The 19,792-nt window shown below is 46.8% G+C and overlaps 1 protein-coding gene across 4 annotated transcripts in view; it reads right to left on the reverse strand.

Annotated features, from left to right (window-relative positions):
• The window catches only part of LOC139754595 (uncharacterized), a 359,713-nt gene that overhangs the window by 224,252 nt on the left and 115,669 nt on the right, over positions 1–19,792 (reverse strand). The window contains exon 1 of one of the 4 annotated variants that reach the window (XM_071672012.1): positions 2,835–3,104. The exons of the other annotated variants lie outside the window; for them this stretch is intronic. The gene's annotated coding sequence lies outside the window, so the exon portion shown is untranslated. Of the gene's footprint in view, positions 1–2,834; positions 3,105–19,792 lie in introns of those variants that run through there. 4 annotated transcript variants of the gene reach the window in all.

A 19,792-nucleotide genomic window follows, 5' to 3' on the forward strand; every position in this document is an offset into this window, starting at 1 on the left:
TCCTATGAGTCCACGGGGAAAATGAAACACGACAAGTTGCCAAGTGCACTTTCGTGTAATGATCACATCATCAGGGGAGACACAAGAGAGGAATATAACAGTCAGTTGATATACATCGAAGAAACGAAGCTAGGACGCCATTTAGTAAATATGTGATGTTTTGGACAATCACATGTTTACCAAATGGCGTCCTAGCTTCGTCTCTTCGATGTATATCAACTGACAGTTATATTCCTCTCTTGTGTCTCCCCTGATGATGTGATTATTACACGAAAGTGCACTTGGCAACTTTTCGTGTTTCATTTTCCCCGTGGACTCATAGGAATATCTTGATCACACGCAAAATTGTGATCCTTTCCAATATATATATATATATATATATATATATATATATATATATATATATATATAATCCCAGGGGATAGAGAAGAGGTAAAGCTTCACGCGTATCTCTTGCGTGTCGTAGAAGGTGACTAAGAGGAGCCGGGGTGAGGGGTTGAATATCCTCCCCTCCTATATCATTTTCCATTCTTAAAAAGTAGAGCAAGAAACCAAGCGAGGTTCTGCCCCTTCTAAGGGGCGTTCACCTCTTCCTGACGATATACATATATATGGAGAGGATGTGTGAGGACAGGCGGACTAAGAGGGTATACATGGCAGCGGAGAGAACAGGGGAAACTGGGAGGCCAAATGGGAGGTTGAAGGATGGAGTGAAAGATGAGTTTTGTGTTACCATGGCCTGAACTTGCAAAAGGGTGTAAGGCGTACACGGAATACAGTGAATTACAGCGAGGTGATATAAATGGAGCGACGTGCTACCAAAGGGCTGAACCATGGTATTCATAAAGCGGTCAGTGCAAGCCACGGAAAGGTCTGTAGTCTGGTTGTGGATAGAAGGCTCTGGTTCCGGCGCATTATACATGACAACAAAGAGTGAGATGTGAGTGTCTGAAGCCTTTTCTTCGTCTGTTCTACGCAATCTATTCTTGTGTGTCACCTCGTCTTCCACCTTCCCTGCGTGCTGCCCCGGCAGTCACTATCACCGTCGTCCTGTTTCACTTCTCACTCCTCCCCTAACACCAAGACTCCCGGGCCAGACGTAATGGCATCTCTTAGGGAACAAATCACAGCCGCTCTGGGGAGCTGAGTGTCTCCCCACGTACAAGCGTGAGAGGGGAGGCATTTGTGACCCACGTCAGTCCCTGACGCCACTCAGATACCGTCAGCCACTGACCCAAGTGACCCAACATCTGGAAGCGTCTTCCTCACCTCTATAAACACCTCCACAATCACACCTGCAATTTTTTTTTTTTTCACAGTAGCCAACAAGGCACAGGTGAAACAAACTCCCATCGCGGCCACCTCAGATAAACGGGAAACTACAAAATAAGAGAAAAAGAAACGTAGAGAACACTCCAAGTCCCTCAGTTTAATTTTCGACCTGACTTGCTGATGGAAAAGCTTAGGGGAAAAGTGAGAGACAAAAGAAGGAAGAGAATTCGACAGCTTCGCAATACGAGGAAAGAAGGTAAACACAACAGTCAATTCTTGTCTTCACAGGGAAACAGTGGGAAGCAGCAGCCATTTGGGTGCCGCGAGTCCAAAACCTTTAGTGGTCGGGACACGCACGCAGCTTCTTAAGTACTGACCAGAATACAAGAGCAGAGCAAGGGGAGGGTGGCAGCATCACGACAGACGGACGGGACGAGAGGGCATGATTGGAGAGGTTACTAGGCGGAAGCATTCTGATTCCACATTGGCCAAGACGGAGGAGGAGGAGGAGGAGGAGGAGGAGGAGGAGGAGGAGGAGGAGCCCCTCTAGGCATGCGAGCAGTACACCGTGCTGGGGCGAGTGAAGGTTCCTGACCTGCTACGCTGTGTCCCTGATGCGACAGGCTACAGATCAAGTGAGATCAAACCAGGACTGAGAACATCAAAGATCCAGTAATATGGACTTGTTATCTTCATTCATGTTGCGCACTTACTGGGTGGTGTTTGTGGTGGTGATTAAGGTAATGCTGGCGATGGTGTTGGTGATGATGATGATGAAGGTGTTGGTGAAGCAAGAAGTGTTGTTGACGGTGTAGGAGATAACGACGTTGTCACTGTTGGTGACGATGTTGTTACAGACGTCGGTCGTGACGTTGGTGCTGATGATGAGGCTCCTGGTAGTACAAGTGATGGTGGTGATGGAGGTGATGGTGGTAGTGATGGGGGTGGTGATGGTGATGGTCGTGGTGGTGCTGATGTTGGATGCCGGGGGTGGTGGTGTTGATGGTGCTATATCCACTACTGTTGGTGACACAGTTTTGGTGTTGTGTGGGTTGCTGATGTTATAGGCTGTACTGTAAGTGTTCTTCTCCCTGTCGGGTCTCTGGTGGTTGTGGCTGGAGTTGTGACACTGCCAGGGTCTTGCAGCCCTGATAAACTCTCCTGCAGCCCTGGTCAAGTCTTCTGCAGCCCTGGTCAAGTCTTCTGCAGCCATGGTCAAGTCTCCTGCAGCCCTGGTCAAGTCTTCTGCAGCCCTGGTCAAGTCTTCTGCAGCCCTGGTCAAGTCTTCTGCAGCCCTGGTCAAGTATTCTGCAGCCCTGGTCAAGTCTTCTGCAGCCATGGTCAAGTATTCTGCAGCCCTGACAGCCTCTCCTCCCTCACACTATACTTGTCATTTACTCTGAACGCTACAGTCACGTGTGACTCATGCTTCAAATTATCATACGAAGAATCGTGTATAATCTGAGTGATACTCTAGCATTCCCAGGTAATACCACTAAGGACCAACAGGACGTGACATACATAAGAATATAAGATCTACGTGACACATCTGATTTCCTTACTAAATGGCGAAGGACGTTCCCAGGTGTTGCTTGTCTGGGGCATGCAGACGTGACCACAAGCATCATCATCATCAGCTGAGAAAATGACGTCATAGATCAGCTGATAGAGACGTCACACACCTGAGTGTGTGATGTCACCTATGAGCAATGACTATGACGTCAAACATCCTGAGGTGGGTGGGTGTGGGGGGGTGTGTGTGTGAGAGCCGTCAGTGGGACGTGCCCTCACCAGCCAGAACTACACGTCACTCATCAACTGTGACGTCAGTGTGACGTCACGACTAGGATTTCCGCCTTACCTGTGGAGGAAGAGAAAAAAAAAAAATGATTTAGAAAGATTGTGTTGTGAGGTACGGGCTCCGCGCACACCACGTCATCAAGGACATATCTGCACACACACACACACACACACACACACACACACACACACACATCATGGACACATTTGCAGCTTCCTTTGACAGTCATTTAGCAAAGCAGTCTCAACATACAGGGGCGTCAACATACAGTCAACACAGAGTCACCAGCCCAGCAGGACACAGGCTGGGGCACACACACATGGACACAGTCGAAAACACAACGCCAAAGATCGACCTTCTGTGCCTCAGTTGCTGACCCAGTGAACGTCGACCCAGATAGCCACTTGCCACACGTTCACCAGAGCAACACTGCAGCAGATGAAAGTCATAATGACATTTTTACCAACATTAAAAATTCGGAGGGGCTCTGCCCACCACCGCCCCTGTCACGGAGGGCTGAGCCGTCCGGGTGGATGGAGTCGACTGGAGAACAGACTTGGGTAATTCAAGTTTCACGTCACGATGAGAGAGAGGGTGAGGGAGGCGTGAGGTGGGTGACCAGAACCGTGACATTCCCGAGTATCTTGGTCAGGATCTGCCTCGTGAGGTGAAGGACATGCCATTCTTTGTGTCATCCTCCTCGACCCACACACACTAAGACGCTGGAGCCACGCTAGGTCTGCTGCCTTGCCTTGCCTTACGGGTGGGCCTGGCTCGACCCTCCACAGCTAAAATATACTCTAACTCGCCTGATGTGCCAGGCTACTGGAGGCCGCAGCTGGAGTCTAGATAATCAATAAGCAAGACGTGGGACACTCAGTGAAGGGAGACGAGGTAATGGTGACGGGGGAAGATGAAGGGCAGTAGACTGGGTAGGGGTTGATGAGGGCGTATAAGAGCCTGGGGAGCTGGGTGATCATTAGCAGTAGTCTCCATAACCCTCTCCCTCTCCTCTCCCACCACCATCGCTAATGACTGCTTCAAGAATATCAATGGTTCAGGCCTCCGTCTCAAGGTGAGGCTGAGGTCACACACTTTGTATGCCGGTATCGGGGTCAGGCCACACCCACACATACTGATGGCCAGGATGCTCTGGGGAAGGATACTCTAGGGAAGGATACTCTAGGGAAGGATACTCTGGGGAAGGATACTCTGGGGAAGGATACTCTAGGGAAGGATACTCTGGGGGAGAACACCCAGGGAAGAATCATGTCCAGGATACTCGCTGCTCCACATCTCATCGTTATATATATATATATATATATATATATATATATATATATATATATATATATATATATATATATATATATATATTGGAGGTGGAAGGATGGAGTGAAAAAAATTTTGAGCGCTCGGGGCCGGAACATGCATGAGGATGAAAGGCGTGCAAGGAATAGAGTGAATTGGAACGATGTGGTATACCGGGGTCGACATGCTGTCAATGGATTGAACCAGGGCATGTGAAGCGTCTGGGGTAAACCATGGAAAGTTCTGTGGGGCCTGGATGTGGAAAGGGAGCTGTGGTTTCGGTGCATTATACATGACAGCTAGAGACTGAATGTGAAAGAAAGTGGCCTTTGTTGTCTTTTCCTAGCGCTACCTCGCGCACATTTGAGGGGAGGGGGTGGTTATTTTCATGTGTGGCGGGGCGGCGACGGGAATGAATAAAGGCAGAGAGTCTCAATTATGTACATGTGTATATATGTATATGTCTGTGTGTGTCCACATATATGTATACGTTGGGATGTATAGGTATGTATAATTGCGTGTATGGACGCGTATGTATATGTGTATGTGGGTGGGTTGGGCCATTCTTTCGTCTGATTCCTTGCGCTACCTCGCTAACGCGGGAGATAGCGACAGAGTAAAAAAAAATGAATATAAATATATATATATATATATATATATATATATATATATATATATATATATATATATATATATATACCCTAACTTTAGCAATGTTTGGATTAGGACCTACTATATAAACAGCGTCAGGACTGAGACCTTGTATATAAACAATGTCAGGACTCGCACTCTGTATGTACACAGTCAGACAAGCCCGGCTGTATAATGAGTCCTGGTGTTAACGTATGTGCGGAGGATCCACCTGACGACAACAGTCTGGACACACGACATCTAAGAGGATCTAGTGATGCTCAAGTGTCTTTCTTGTGTAGTTGTAAAGGACTGAGTGAGGCGTAGGACGAGAACATCGGCAACACCATAGTACAGGTAAGTACACAGATGATCAACTGGTGAGCGTGGTGGGGTAAGATGATGGTAAGAAGGTGAGGTGAAATGATGGTGGCAGAAATATTGAGGCACTGCGCGGGAGGTGGGTGAGAGAGTCAGACGTTCTGTGAGGGAGGATGCGTGACTGGAGGGTCTCGAGGAGCTTCTGCAAGAGTGTGAGGCGAGCCGATGTCCTGAGTCAGCAGGCCATGGCTTTTTCTACCTTGTGCTGCAGGACAGCGTGGCCGCACGTCCCGTAGTTCAAGCTGCTTCTCCAGACGGGCAGTGGTGGGTGACGTCCTGTGTGAGTCCTTCCCAAAGGGGAACGTGCGAGACCGAGAACCACAATGTCCTGCTAAGAGGAGGAGGGACAAGACACGAGTCACATGGTGGACCACTGCTGACGATCCAGTAGCCTCACCAAACGACTCCCTCAGTCAAAGAGTATCACGGCAGGAGACTTCAGGGGGTAGTTTATGCACCTGTGTGTCTGAGCCAGGACAGGTCAGGTCACGAAGGCGATCCTCGGGAGTTGTACAAGCCTGTGTATTGGCTGGAGAGAGGAGAGAAGGGAGGTAGTACAAGGTCGCTGATTGGCTAAAGACGAGAAGGTGGTACTATGGTCGTTCAGGTCAGAAGCAGCAACTTCTGTCGTTAAGGTTAACGGTGGCGAGCGCTGAGCTGTGACCCGAGTGGCTGCCTGGGTCAGTCTGAGGCCATTATGAGGTTAGTGCCAGTTGCTTCATGTAATAATTACAGACGAATGTCGCTATCCATCACTGGGGAACGAGTATCATCAGCGCTAATGATACTACAAGGGTGTAGGACTCTGCTACTTCAGTCCCGCAGATAATAACAATCAAATTTAATTGCCAATCTTCCTGATGACGTATAATACAAAATCATGTAGATATAATATGATCTCGAATTCGACGGATTTGTTCGGCCGAAACTGGTTTACATTATTAACACTTCGGGAAAATATGCCACGGAACGACTTTCTCGACATCTCTTGAAAGTAAACAGACCGTGCAGATGGCGACGGTAGCATTCCTGGCACGCACTGAAATCCAGTGAACACGTCCGTGCGTCCGTGGAAGTGCGCGCGCGTCAGACACACTAACAAGTCAGCAGTACACCGTGCGTCTGCCTGCCCGGCAGCGAGACACCACTGCCAGACCCGCTGCATCTTCCCTCAGGAACAAGCGTCTTCAAGCGAGGTTTTAAGAACCGCACATTCTGAACTTAGTAGAAATCGTGAATTATACAGAGAAATGCCAGGGCAGCACACTCAAAGGTCGCCCTGTCGTGCCCAAGGGCCTTCCTGTCGTGCCCAAGGGCCTTCCTGTCGTGCCCAAGGGTCTTGCTGTCGTGCCCAAGGGTCGTGCCGTCGTTTAAATAGGATGTATGTTCGTGATTAAAGGGATTAACTTTTTTCTCCTCATCCATGTTCTTCCATCCCTTACCACGGCAGCTGCAGGACTAGAGCCACGGTGCTCTCACAATACCCTCATCACTCTCCCCTCCTTTCACAGTAATCCCCTCACCGTCACCTCCCATCACGTCCCGGCCTCCTCACACCCTTCTCTCATTTCAATAATTCCACCAGACCTCTCACTCGACCCTTCCCTCTCACTTCACTCTCACAAGAACCCCCTCTACTCTACCACTGCCTCGCTCTCACTCTACCGAACTAAAACCCACCTTACCCTCCACTTCTCTCTCTCTCTCTCTCTCTCTGACTTCATATCCCTCTTTCTTGCTGTCATTATTCTACCAGCACCACCTCCCAGTGTGCCCGCTCTCCCTGCTCACTACCCCCCCCCCCCATCACACACACACACACACACACACACACACACACACACACACCAGTCATCCCAGCAATAACTACAATGCTTACAATAACTACAATATCTACATTACATAGGCGTATCTCTGTAAGCTACAATGTTTATTGCATAAACGATAATTTTCAATTTCTAGGTACGTAAGCCAATCACTATATTTAGGATACATCTATCACCTGCAGTAACCTGTCTTGTCCGTCTTTACGTTACACACACACACACACACACACACACACACACACACACACACACACACACCTCCATAAAGATGGAGGTTCTCTATCCTGCCACTAAAATGTTTCGTCCATAATTTCCGCTTAATATGAGGTTTCACAGAACCCAATAATGTAGTGAGATCCCAGAGCCTTCAACCCCCACACCAGAGCATTCACCCTCCACACCAGAGACACCAGAGCATTCAACCTCCGCATCAGAGCCTTCACTCTCTACACCAGAGCCTCCAACCTCCACACCAGAGCCTCCAACCTCCACACCAGAGCCTTCAACCTCTACACCAAAGCCTTCACCCTCTACACCAGAGCCTTCAACCTCTACACCAGAGCCTTCAACCTCCACACCAGAGCCTTCAACCTCCACACCAGAGCCTCCAACCTCCACACCAGAGCCTCCAACCTCCACACCAGAGCCTCCAACCTCTACACCAGAGCCTTCAACCTCTACACCAGAGCCTCCAACCTCTACACCAGAGCCTTCAACCTCTACACCAGAGCCTCCAACCTCTACACCAGAGCCTTCAACCTCTACACCAGAGCCTCCAATCTCTACACCAGAGCCTCCAACCTCTACACCAGAGCCTCCAACCTCTACACCAGAGCCTTCACTCTCTACACCAGAGCCTCCAACCTCTACACCAGAGCCTCCAACCTCTACACCAGAGCCTCCAACCTCTACACCAGAGCCTTCACACTCTACACCAGAGCCTCCAACCTCCACACCAGAGCCTCCAACCTCCACACCAGAGCCTCCAACCTCCACACCAGAGCCTTCAACCTCTACACCAGAGCCTTCAACCTCTACACCAAAGCCTTCACCCTCTACACCAGAGCCTTCAACCTCCACACCAGAGCCTCCAACCTCCACACCAGAGCCTCCAACCTCCACACCAGAGCCTCCAACCTCTACACCAGAGCCTTCAACCTCTACACCAGCTCCAACCTCACACCAGAGCCTCCAACCTCTACACCAGAGCCTCCAACCTCTACACCAGAGCCTTCAACCTCTACACCAGAGCCTCCAACCTCTACACCAGAGCCTCCAACCTCTACACCAGAGCCTCCAACCTCTACATCAGAGCCTTCACTCTCTACACCAGAGCCTCCAATCTCTACACCAGAGCCTCCAACCTCTACACCAGAGCCTCCAACCTCTACACCAGAGCCTCCAACCTCTACACCAGAACCTCCAACCTCTACACCAGAGCCTTCACCCTCTACACCTGAGCCTTCAAGTAGCCTGAGAAACCTTGTCTGCCACGCACACACACCGAGATGTTCTCTGTTGAAATGTCAAACAGTGGCACTGTGTACTCTCATTCACAGGCTGGACTTGTGTCAACAGGAAATCGTCCGTCATACAGGTACCGTACTGGTGTTTGTGTAGTAAATTCCCGTGAATACAGCCAAGGGCCTTCACGGTCATCAAGTGCTGTAATAGCGGACGAGGCAAGAGGCGATGAGAGTGGTGGCAGCCAAGCGATGATGGCCCTCGAAAGGTCGGTCTGGGCTGTACGTGTCTCCGGCTGGGGCAGAAATGTTGGTGAAGGCAACATTCCATTACAAAGGACAAGGTTATTTACATAGAAAGTGAGGTGGTGGGATGTGTTACACAGACTGGCCACTGGTTGTGGGGCAGTGATCGTGAGGGTGTGAGAGTCGCCGACCTGCTTGCAAAACGTCCTTCACCACGGTCCGGCTGGCTGCCCATTTTCAGTGTGCAGGAGTTGCTCCTCATTTTCTTCCCACTTTCAGTATGGAGTAGTTTATCTTGTTCCCATTTTCAGTGAGGAAGAGGAGATTCTCATGTTGCTCCCATTTTCAGCGTCAAAAGGCGACGATCCCTATTTGTTAAAACTGTCTAGAATATATAATTGGACATGTACATTGAAAACTTGAATTGTTCGTCACAGTCATAGCTCCTGACCTTGAAGAAATTACAGCCACAAACATTTCAATTATCTCAGACTCCTAATCCTCATTACTTGCTCTAATTACCCTGAGAACAGAACGTAACGAGTTCGTCTCTGAAACCGGACAAAGGTATGCGCACGTTACTGCTAAAGGTATTCAAGTCAAACAGTTGTGGATTCCCTTTCACAATGGTCTCCGAGAGCAATGATGGGAGCTGATACCTTCACCCAACTTGCACTGAATGATAATGTGGCTGTTAAGTGGAGTATTGGGTTGCCAAAGACAAGTTTCCAGACAACAGTTAGTTGAGGAACTGGAAGGTGTCTCTGAAGCCAGTACGGGCGAGAGCAAACGGACACCAGCAGCTCTACTTTCCGTCATAAAGAAATGTTCTCAAGGAAAACGTGTGGTAAAGATCACTACACTGAAAGATGTTGTCTCTATCGTATCCAAGTAAGGCTGGCAGTACTGCTGGATCATCACTCTCTCTCGTTAGGTTGGTCATAGCTACTGTAAAGTGTGTGTGTGTGTGTGTGTGTGTGTGGCTAGAGACGTGGACGCACACTAGAGCAATGTGTCTTTACATATGGAAGATCTGAGCCTTCGTGACACAGACCAAAACACAATCTGCAAGAGCTGACAGAGCACAACACCAACAGCGGTATGATGATTCAAATGTAGAGATGGTTTGCACTTTCCCCCACCCAGCCTACTGTATGGGGGCGATCATGAGGTTACGCAATGAACCAACGTCACACAATCTGATGTCATAATCACCTGGCCACTGGGGCGTGACACACATTACCTGACCTCTGTCATCCATTGGCGCTACCGTTCACTAGACGAACACATCACTCGCCTGTTGATGCCGGCAAAAATATCCTATATTCAGTTTACAACAATATATATATATATATATATATATATATATATATATATATATATATATATATATATATATAATATCCCTGGGGATAGGGGATTAAGAATACTTCCCACGTATTCCCTGCGTGTCGTAGAAGGCGACTAAAAGGGGAGGGAGCGGGGGGGCTGGAAATCCTCCCCTCTCGTTTTTTTTTTTTAATTTTCCAAAAGAAGGAACAGAGGGGGCCAGGTGAGGATATTCCAAAAAAGGCCCAGTCCTCTGTTCTTAACGCTACCTCGCTAACGCGGGAAATGGCGAATAGTTTAAAAGAAAAAAAAAAAAAAAAAAAAAAAATATATATATATATATATATATATATATATATATATATATATATATATATATATATATATATATATATGTATATATATGTAACGCCATTCTCTCCGTCTGTCGACTTACTTAGTTTTCATGATTCCCAAACTCCCTCTCCTCGCCACTTCCCATCTCCCCCACCAATCCACAACCTCCTCCCGATCCTCGCCCCTCCCCAACCTCCTTCTCCCCGCCACTCCACAACCTCCTCCCTCTGCCTCCCCATCTACAATCTGCCTACTTATCTTCAGCAAATTTCAGGTCTGCAGATTATAGGGGAGAGAATATCTTGGTTCACCTCCCTATAATTTCCCGTCGACCTTGTCAGCTGTTTTCATTACTATCATCATCACAGTAGTGCACTATTATCGTCGTCCCCGACACTCAGAGCGAAACATGTGTTAGAGAGAAGACTGAGTGAAACATGATTAGTCTCCAGGTCAGGTACAGCCAACTCCCCCTCTAGTGTGACCTCGTTTGACCGTACATACGTATATATTGTATGATATAGCAACTGTATCTTCTGTGTGTCTTTATATAATGCCTTCACTGTGTAACTCCAGTGGCCATACATTTCTTCTTTCCTTCAAACTGATTTACTCTCGCAGCTTTCAAGTTAATGTTTACGTCCGGTATCAGCTGATAGGAGGTGGTATCTGTGTTGGTGTGGATTATCAGCTGATCCAAGGACTCAGTGTTTACGCCCGGCATCACCTGATACGAGATGTTCATGTTTACATTCGCTATCAGCTGATGAGGAGTTAATGTTTACTTACGTCGTCAGCTGGTGTGTGGGGGGAGGGGAGTCAATATTTACGTCCTGTATCAGCTGATATGAAGATCAGGGTGGATACAGTAGTTGCCAGTTATTGATTTATTGATTTCTGCCGCAAAATCGAGGTATTTATTGTCCATCTCCTGCAACGAGTCCTGCAGTGTCGCCATTTGAGATCTACCCACGACGTCTCATTGATGAGTCTATATACCAACTCCATCTGACAACTGATTCTCCTTAAAAACACAATCATTCAAATACTATGAATAAATAAATTCATCTCACATTAATTACTCGTGATCAAACAGAAGGTATAAGCTGATTCTCTCTCTCTCTCTCTCTCTCTCTCTCTCTCTCTCTCTCTCTCTCTATATATATATATATATATATATATATATATATATATATATATATATATATATATACTGGTCGGTCTAATCCAGTTCTAACCACAAAACATATTTTTTCTACTCATCGTTTTCCAAACCTGTTATATCCACAAAACACGCGTAATTCTATTTTCTTTTGTTTTTTCCATCTTGTTCTACGTACCAAAAAGTATGTTCTTTTTTGCTGATATTTCGTCTTCAGTAAATGGTGGATGATGATGGCAGGAGGGTCGGCCGCTGGCAATGAGCGGGTTCCCACAGGACGGCCGCTTTGTTCCTCACGCCCCCGCACCGTGGCCGGCCCGGGGGCGGGGCTGAGGGACGACGGGCCGGGGGCGGAGCTACAGGGAACGGGATGGGGCGGAGCTACAATGGACATAATGGGGGGAGGGGATACAGGTGGGGGGGGGGGACATGAAGGAGTGGGGGGGGCAGCAGCTACAGAGGACGGAATGGGGCGGGGCTAGAAGGGACGGGATGGGGCAGAACTACAGGGAACGGAATGGGGCGGGTCTACAGGGAAAAGGATGGGGCGGTGCTACAATGGATAGGGCGTGGAGACACACACATACTTACACACACACTCACACTGAAACGTTCTCTCTCTCTCTCTCTCTCTCTCTCTCTCTCTCTCTCTCTCTCTCTCTCTCTCTCTCTCTCTCTCTCACTTTCTCTGCCTGGCCTCAGGACTCGTCAGAAAGACATCATCATCATCAAGGCCATAATTTCCCTACGATACCTTGCCTGGCGACGTACGTATCATTACTGGTAATACTCTCCATTATGCAACACACACACAAGACATTATGTAAATTATAATCATTACAATAACGGTAATTATCAAAATGAAATGTATATTGTTGGGCTAACAATCACCTGCTCCTCTGTTCAATCTATTAACTAGAACAGTTCTTCTGGCACAATACGTTTATATACTTGTGTGTGTGTGTGTGTGTGTGTGTGTGTGTGTGTGTGTGTGTGTGTGTGGAAGGCAAATGGACGTCAATCCAGACAAACGCATATTCAGGCGGTGCGAATACCAGTCATCGGCACAAAATGCTCAGTAAACCACTGGTAGAATGAAACGTAGAACTAGACCATGAAGTGACCATCAGTGATGAGCTACAGTGCTACACAGAGCCGTGTCTGCTGGAATAAAGCCAACGAAATCCCAGGTTACAACAGCCACAAACATGAACTACAACACGAGCGATACTCGTCCCCTACAACGCCCTGGTCACAACAGCAAACTGATCATGTCACTCCGAAATTATCATGATGAAGAATGACGTACACTAAAAATTATTGTCTTAAAAAAAAAAGGGGGGGGGGGGAAGACGTCACGGAGACTACCCACAAGCTCTCGTAATGCAAAATAATTTCGACAACACATGAAACTGAAAACATGTTCACTCTATATATCTTCAGGAACCAGACATTACGTTATGAAATATAAAAAATGATGAAGATGTTATAACAACGCGAGCATACGTCTCTCCTGATCTGGAACTGTAGAGTAACATACTGTCAGATGTTGCCAGAGAGGAGAATATCAACACCTTTAACCCAAGGCTGGGGGAATACGTCACTGGCATCTATCATCAGTCAACAGTGTACACACTCTCAGAAAGGAAACACATATCCACATATATTGTTTGAAAAGACAAATTCAACCATATTCTCCACGTCTGATACTTCATCTCCGTTGTGTTCCAAGAGGATACACTGCAGTGGGTAATATTTTCCTGTGTGTAAACATGACGCAGTGACGTGGGACTGAGTCTGTCCGTTCGTCCGTCCGTCTGACCGACGGCTGTCTATCCGTCCGTTATCTGGGCAGTCCGCCCGTCCGTCTCGTCTGTCCATCCGACGCGTCTGTCTATCCATCCACAGGTTCGAGGGTAAGCAATATCACTGCGTGGTCGACATAAGCAAAATCCTCTCCTCTCAAACCCCTCGAGCACGCCACCGTGCTCAAGGGGTTGTGTGTCATCCTGCTCAAGCAGTTAATTAGGGTGAGTGGTGTCACCTCCCCTCCACCCCCCCACAACAGTGAGGGATACATCCCCTCGTGTACGACCAAGTAGTGCAATCCCTGCCTGATTTATGCTCGGGTAAAATAAAGACAATATTTTAAATGATTCATTATATGTTCTCGTTATTGCTTACGGAGAATAATATTCATATGAACCGATACCTCGCTGATGCGGGAAATGGCGAATAGTATGGGAAAAAAAAAAAAAAAAAAAATATATATATATATATATATATATATATATATATATATATATATATATATATATATATATATATATATATATCCATCCCTGGGGATAGAGGAGAAAGAATACTTCCCACGTATTCCCTGCGTGTCGTAGAAGGCGACTAAAAGGGAAGGGAGCGGGGGGCTGGAAATCCTCACCTCTCATTTTTTTTTTCCAAAAGAGGGAACAGAGAAAGGGGCCAGGTGAGGATATTCCCTCAAAGGCCCAGTCCTCTGTTCTTAACGCTACCTCGCTAATGCGGGAAATGGAGAATAGTATAAAAGAAAAAAAAAAAAATATATATATATATATAGATATATATATATATATATATATATATATATATATATATATATATATATATATTTCTTTCATACTATTCGCCATTTCCCGCCTCAGCGAGGTAGCCTCTGAGGAAATCCTCACCCGCCCCCTTCTCTGTTCCTTCTTTTGGAAAAAAAAAAAGAGAGGGGAATATATATATATATATATATATATATATATATATATATATATATATATATATATATATATATATATATATATATATCTTTCAAACTATTCGCCATTTCCCGCATTAGGAAGGTAGCGTTAAGAACAGAGGACTGGGCCTCTGAGGGAATATCCTCACCTGGCCCCCTTCTCTGTTCCTTCTTTTGGAAAATTAAAAAAAAACAAGAGGGAGGATTTCCAGCCCCCCGCTCCCTCCCTTTTTAGTCGCCTTCTACGACACGCAGGGAATACGTGGGAAGAATTCTTTCTCCCTTATCCCCAGGGATATATATATATATATATATATATATATATATATATATATATATATATATATATATATATATATATGTATGTATATATATATATATATATATATATATATATATATATATATATATATATATATATATATATATATATATATGTATGTATATATATATATATATATATATATATATATATATATATATATATATATATATATATATATATATAAGAGTGAGTGCTCAAATTACAGAGGTATAAGTTTGTTGAGTATTCCTGGGAAATTATATGGGAGGATATTGATTGAGAGGGTGAAGGCATGTACAGAGCATCAGATTGGGGAAGAGCAGTGTGGTTTCAGAAGTGGTAGAGGATGTGTGGATCAGGTGTTTGCTTTGAAGAATGTATGTGAGAAATACTTAGAAAAGCAAATGGATTTGTATGTAGCATTTATGGATCTGGAGAAGGCATATGATAGAGTTGATAGAGATGCTCTGTGGAAGGTATTAAGAATATATGGTGTGGGAGGCAAGTTGTTAGAAGCAGTGAAAAGTTTTTATCGAGGATGTAAGGCATGTGTACGTGTAGGAAGAGAGGAAAGTGACTGGTTCTCAGTGAATGTAGGTTTGCGGCAGGGGTGTGTGATGTCTCCATGGTTGTTTAATTTGTTTATGGATGGGGTTGTTAGGGAGGTAAATGCAAGAGTTTTGGAAAGAGGGGCAAGTATGAAGTCTGTTGGGGATGAGAGAGCTTGGGAAGTGAGTCAGTTGTTGTTCGCTGATGATACAGCGCTGGTGGCTGATTCATGTGAGAAACTGCAGAAGCTGGTGACTGAGTTTGGTAAAGTGTGTGAAAGAAGAAAGTTAAGAGTAAATGTGAATAAGAGCAAGGTTATTAGGTACAGTAGGGTTGAGGGTCAAGTCAATTGGGAGGTGAGTTTGAATGGAGAAAAACTGGAGGAAGTGAAGTGTTTTAGATATCTGGGAGTGGATCTGGCAGCGGATGGAACCATGGAAGCGGAAGTGGATCATAGGGTGGGGGAGGGGGCGAAAATTCTGGGGGCCTTGAAGAATGTGTGGAAGTCGAGAACATTATCTCGGAAAGCAAAAATGGGTATGTTTGAAGGAATAGTGGTTCCAACAATGTTGTATGGTTGCGAGGCGTGGGCTATGGATAGAGTTGTGCGCAGGAGGATGGATGTGCTGGAAATGAGATGTTTGAGGACAATGTGTGGTGTGAGGTGGTTTGATCGAGTAAGTAACGTAAGGGTAAGAGAGATGTGTGGAAATAAAAAGAGCGTGGTTGAGAGAGCAGAAGAGGGTGTTTTGAAATGGTTCGGGCACATGGAGAGAATGAGTGAGGAAAGATTGACCAAGAGAATATATGTGTCGGAGGTGGAGGGAACGAGGAGAAGAGGGAGACCAAATTGGAGGTGGAAAGATGGAGTGAAAAAGATTTTGTGTGATCGGGGCCTGAACATGCAGGAGGGTGAAAGGAGGGCAAGGAATAGAGTGAATTGGAGCGATGTGGTATACCGGGGTTGACGTGCTGTCAGTGGATTGAATCAAGGCATGTGAAGCGTTTGGGGTAAACCATGGAAAGCTGTGTAGGTATGTATATTTGCGTGTGTGGACGTATGTATATACATGTGTATGGGGGTGGGTTGGGCCATTTCTTTCGTCTGTTTCCTTGCGCTACCTCGCAAACGCGGGAGACAGCGACAAAGCAAAAAAAACAAAAAAAAAAAATATATATATCACTAATAGTGAAGGAAAATATCAGTGATCCTCTAAGTCATTCAATGTACATTAATAATGTTTGAGGACAGTATCAATATTCTTTTTAACCGATTCTCTCTCTCTCTCTCTCTCTCTCTCTCTCTCTCTCTCTCTCTCTCTCTCTCTCTCTATCTATCTATCTATCTATATATATATATATATATATATATATATATATATATATATATATATATATATATATATATATATCATTGTCGAAGGAAAATGACAGTAATTGTCTAACCGATTCAATGTATATTGTTCTGTATTACGAGAGGCAAGGACACGGGACAAGAAGTGTGAGTGATGGGGTGAGCGACGCCCCGGCACATTACACAGGTTAACGAGGCCAAGATGATGTTGCTGCTCCCTTCCTCTCTCACCCTAGCATAACACTGCTCCCTCGCCCAGCATAACACTGCTCAATCCCTCCCTTACCCCAGCATAACACTGCTCCCTTCCTCCCCTCACCCCACCATAACACTGCCTCCTCCCTCCCTCACCCCAGCATAACACTGCTCCCTCCCTCCCTCACCCCAGCATAACACTGCTCCCTACCTCCCTCACCCCAGCATAACACTGCCTCCTCCCTCCCTCACCCCAGCATAACACTGCTCCCTCCCTCCCTCACCCCAGCATAACACTGCTCCCTTCCTCCCTCACCCCAGCAGAACACTGCTCCCTACCTCCCTCACCCCAGCAGAACACTGCTCCCTACCTCCCTCAACCTAGCATAACACTGCCTCCTCCCTCCCTCACCCCAGCATAACACTGCTCCCTCCCTCCCTCACCCCAGCATAACACTGCTCCCTCCCTTCCTCACCCCAGCATAACACTGCCTCCTCCCTCCCTCACCCCAGCATAACACTACTCCCTCCCTCCCTCACTCCAGCATAACACTGCCTCCTCCCTCCCTCACCCCAGCATAACACTACTCCCTCCCTCCCTCACCACAGCATAACGCTACTCCCTCCCTCCCTCACCCCAGCATATCACTGCTCCCTCCCTCACTCACCCCAGCATAACACTGCTCAACACCCACCCAACCAAACAATAAACACCGAACGAACGATCATGTATCTTCACACTGGCCTCAACATACGCAAAACTGACTCCATGATAACAGCTACAATAATGAAAATAATTAACAATAACTGAATTTAGAGAGCTATCCGGCTGAAAAAAATTAATGTGTGTGTGTGTGTGTGTGTGTGTGTGTGTGTGTGTAGTTTGTCCTTGAACTAAGCCACAATTTCAAATCGATATATTTCCAACCGTCAGCATCGCTCACAACGGTCATGGTGACGATGCAAGAGGCAGCAGTACCCCGGTGTTAACACCACAATACCTGATGGTTATCATGTGTTCAAATGGTAGTTGCGAGCTGAGGGCTCGTACCATCCTGGTACTTGATCTAGCCTCCACCACAGGGTTGGCCCAGCAAGTATCGGACCAGCGATGCCACTGGCAAGTTCTATATTGGTCGCGATCCTTGCGTCTGTCTGTATCTCTTACATTTTCCCACCCAACTTTTGCTTCCTCATTCACGATGACGAGTGTAAGGCGTCACACCCGAGGATGCCAGGGGCTGGAGGGGAATGTAGTAAGACCCATTATAATCAGGAGCCACACCTGGGCCACCCTCGCCATATCCACGTCTGTGCTGGGGAGAGGCTCCAGCCCACAGTCAGCCTGTGTCTCGTCAACTGTTTATTTGTGCCAAGTCGTGACTCCACCACAGCTCGCCATGTTCCTCACCTGACCCGGTTTCTTGTGGAGTCGTAAGGGCGTGGGCTTTACACTGGACGGGGAGGAAGGTGTGGTTGTATATCAGGGTACAGTCCAGTGTTTGTTGAAGCAGGGCTGAGTGTTTACCTTCCATCGAGTTTTGCCGAGAAGTGTGAAAAACTGACCTACTCCGTAAGGAGCAATAATCAGCTGACCACACATGACACACACAAGTGAACCCCGAGGTCTCTCACACCTACGGCTACCATCGAAATTATACGTTCTTAGGCCTTTTTTCTTACCCAGTTTTAAATGAGACTAGATCCGATTTCTTTCGTGAACAAGGAAAGGCGTGGCACACTTAATAATACCTCGACCGATCCTTAAGATTAATGTCTGCGTCGTCGTGCAACCGGCACTGCAGGTGGCTGCCAGCGCAGTGGTTGGCGGTGCAGCTGCTGCCAGGCGTCTGGCCACTCCTGCAAGGCAATAAAGAAAAAAAAGCAGAAGACAGATATTTTTCATTTATACCCCACACTGGTCGACCAGGCCTGGTGATTGCATTTACCCGTCGAAGCAACAGTGAAGACTGTACTGGGAGGAGGAGGAGGAGGAGACAGCACACAACGCACGACAGATCACAACACAACAACAGACGGTGAACACCTCGTGGACCAAAGCTGCAGCTGAGCCACCAGGGACACTGTCATACTGACGGCTGAAACACCTTATCCACAGCAGGTGAGCTGGTGCTTCTTCTGCTCTGTAGGTGTAGATCGTGGACTCGTTTGTATGTAGTTAGAATATATGTACTTCCATGTTATATATATATATATATATATATATATATATATATATATATATATATATATATATATATATAATGAATCATTACCATGACCTTATCATAATCTAGGTAGTTAGGGCTGCCTAGTCCTGAGTTTTACCAGGTACCTGGAGGTGCCAGGGCTTCGTACGTGTCACCAGGTACCTGGGGTTGACTGGATCTCCTGCATGTCAACAGGTACCTAGGGTTGCCTGGTCCACCTTGATGTCACAAGGTACCTTGGGACGACTGGTCCTCCTGCGTGTCACCAGGTACCTGGGATTGCCTGGTCCTCCTGCTTGTCACCAGGTACCTGGGGTTGCCTGGTTCTCCTGCATGTCACCAGGTACATGGGGTTGCCTGGTCCTCCTGCGTGTCACCAGGTACCATGGGATGACTGGTGCTCCTGCATGGCCTTCCACCTTCCGTTGTTCAGTACAGTACACATTCTGGCCGGCCATGTTGGCGTTGAGTGGTAGCCTGCGGTGGTGGCTGGGGTAGGGTGGGCGACCACCTGCGGGGACTGGCCAAGCCACACTCCCCCTCCCCAGCTTCTTCATGCAGTAAACAATGATGACAATCAATATTCGAGGCCATTAGTGTCGAATTAATTACCGGTGTGGCGCGTTAAACGCACGAGAAAAAAAACAACTTAAGATTGATAT

This window comes from Panulirus ornatus, chromosome 17 (assembly GCF_036320965.1).
Source record: "Panulirus ornatus isolate Po-2019 chromosome 17, ASM3632096v1, whole genome shotgun sequence".
Lineage (NCBI taxonomy): Eukaryota > Metazoa > Arthropoda > Malacostraca > Decapoda > Palinuridae > Panulirus > Panulirus ornatus.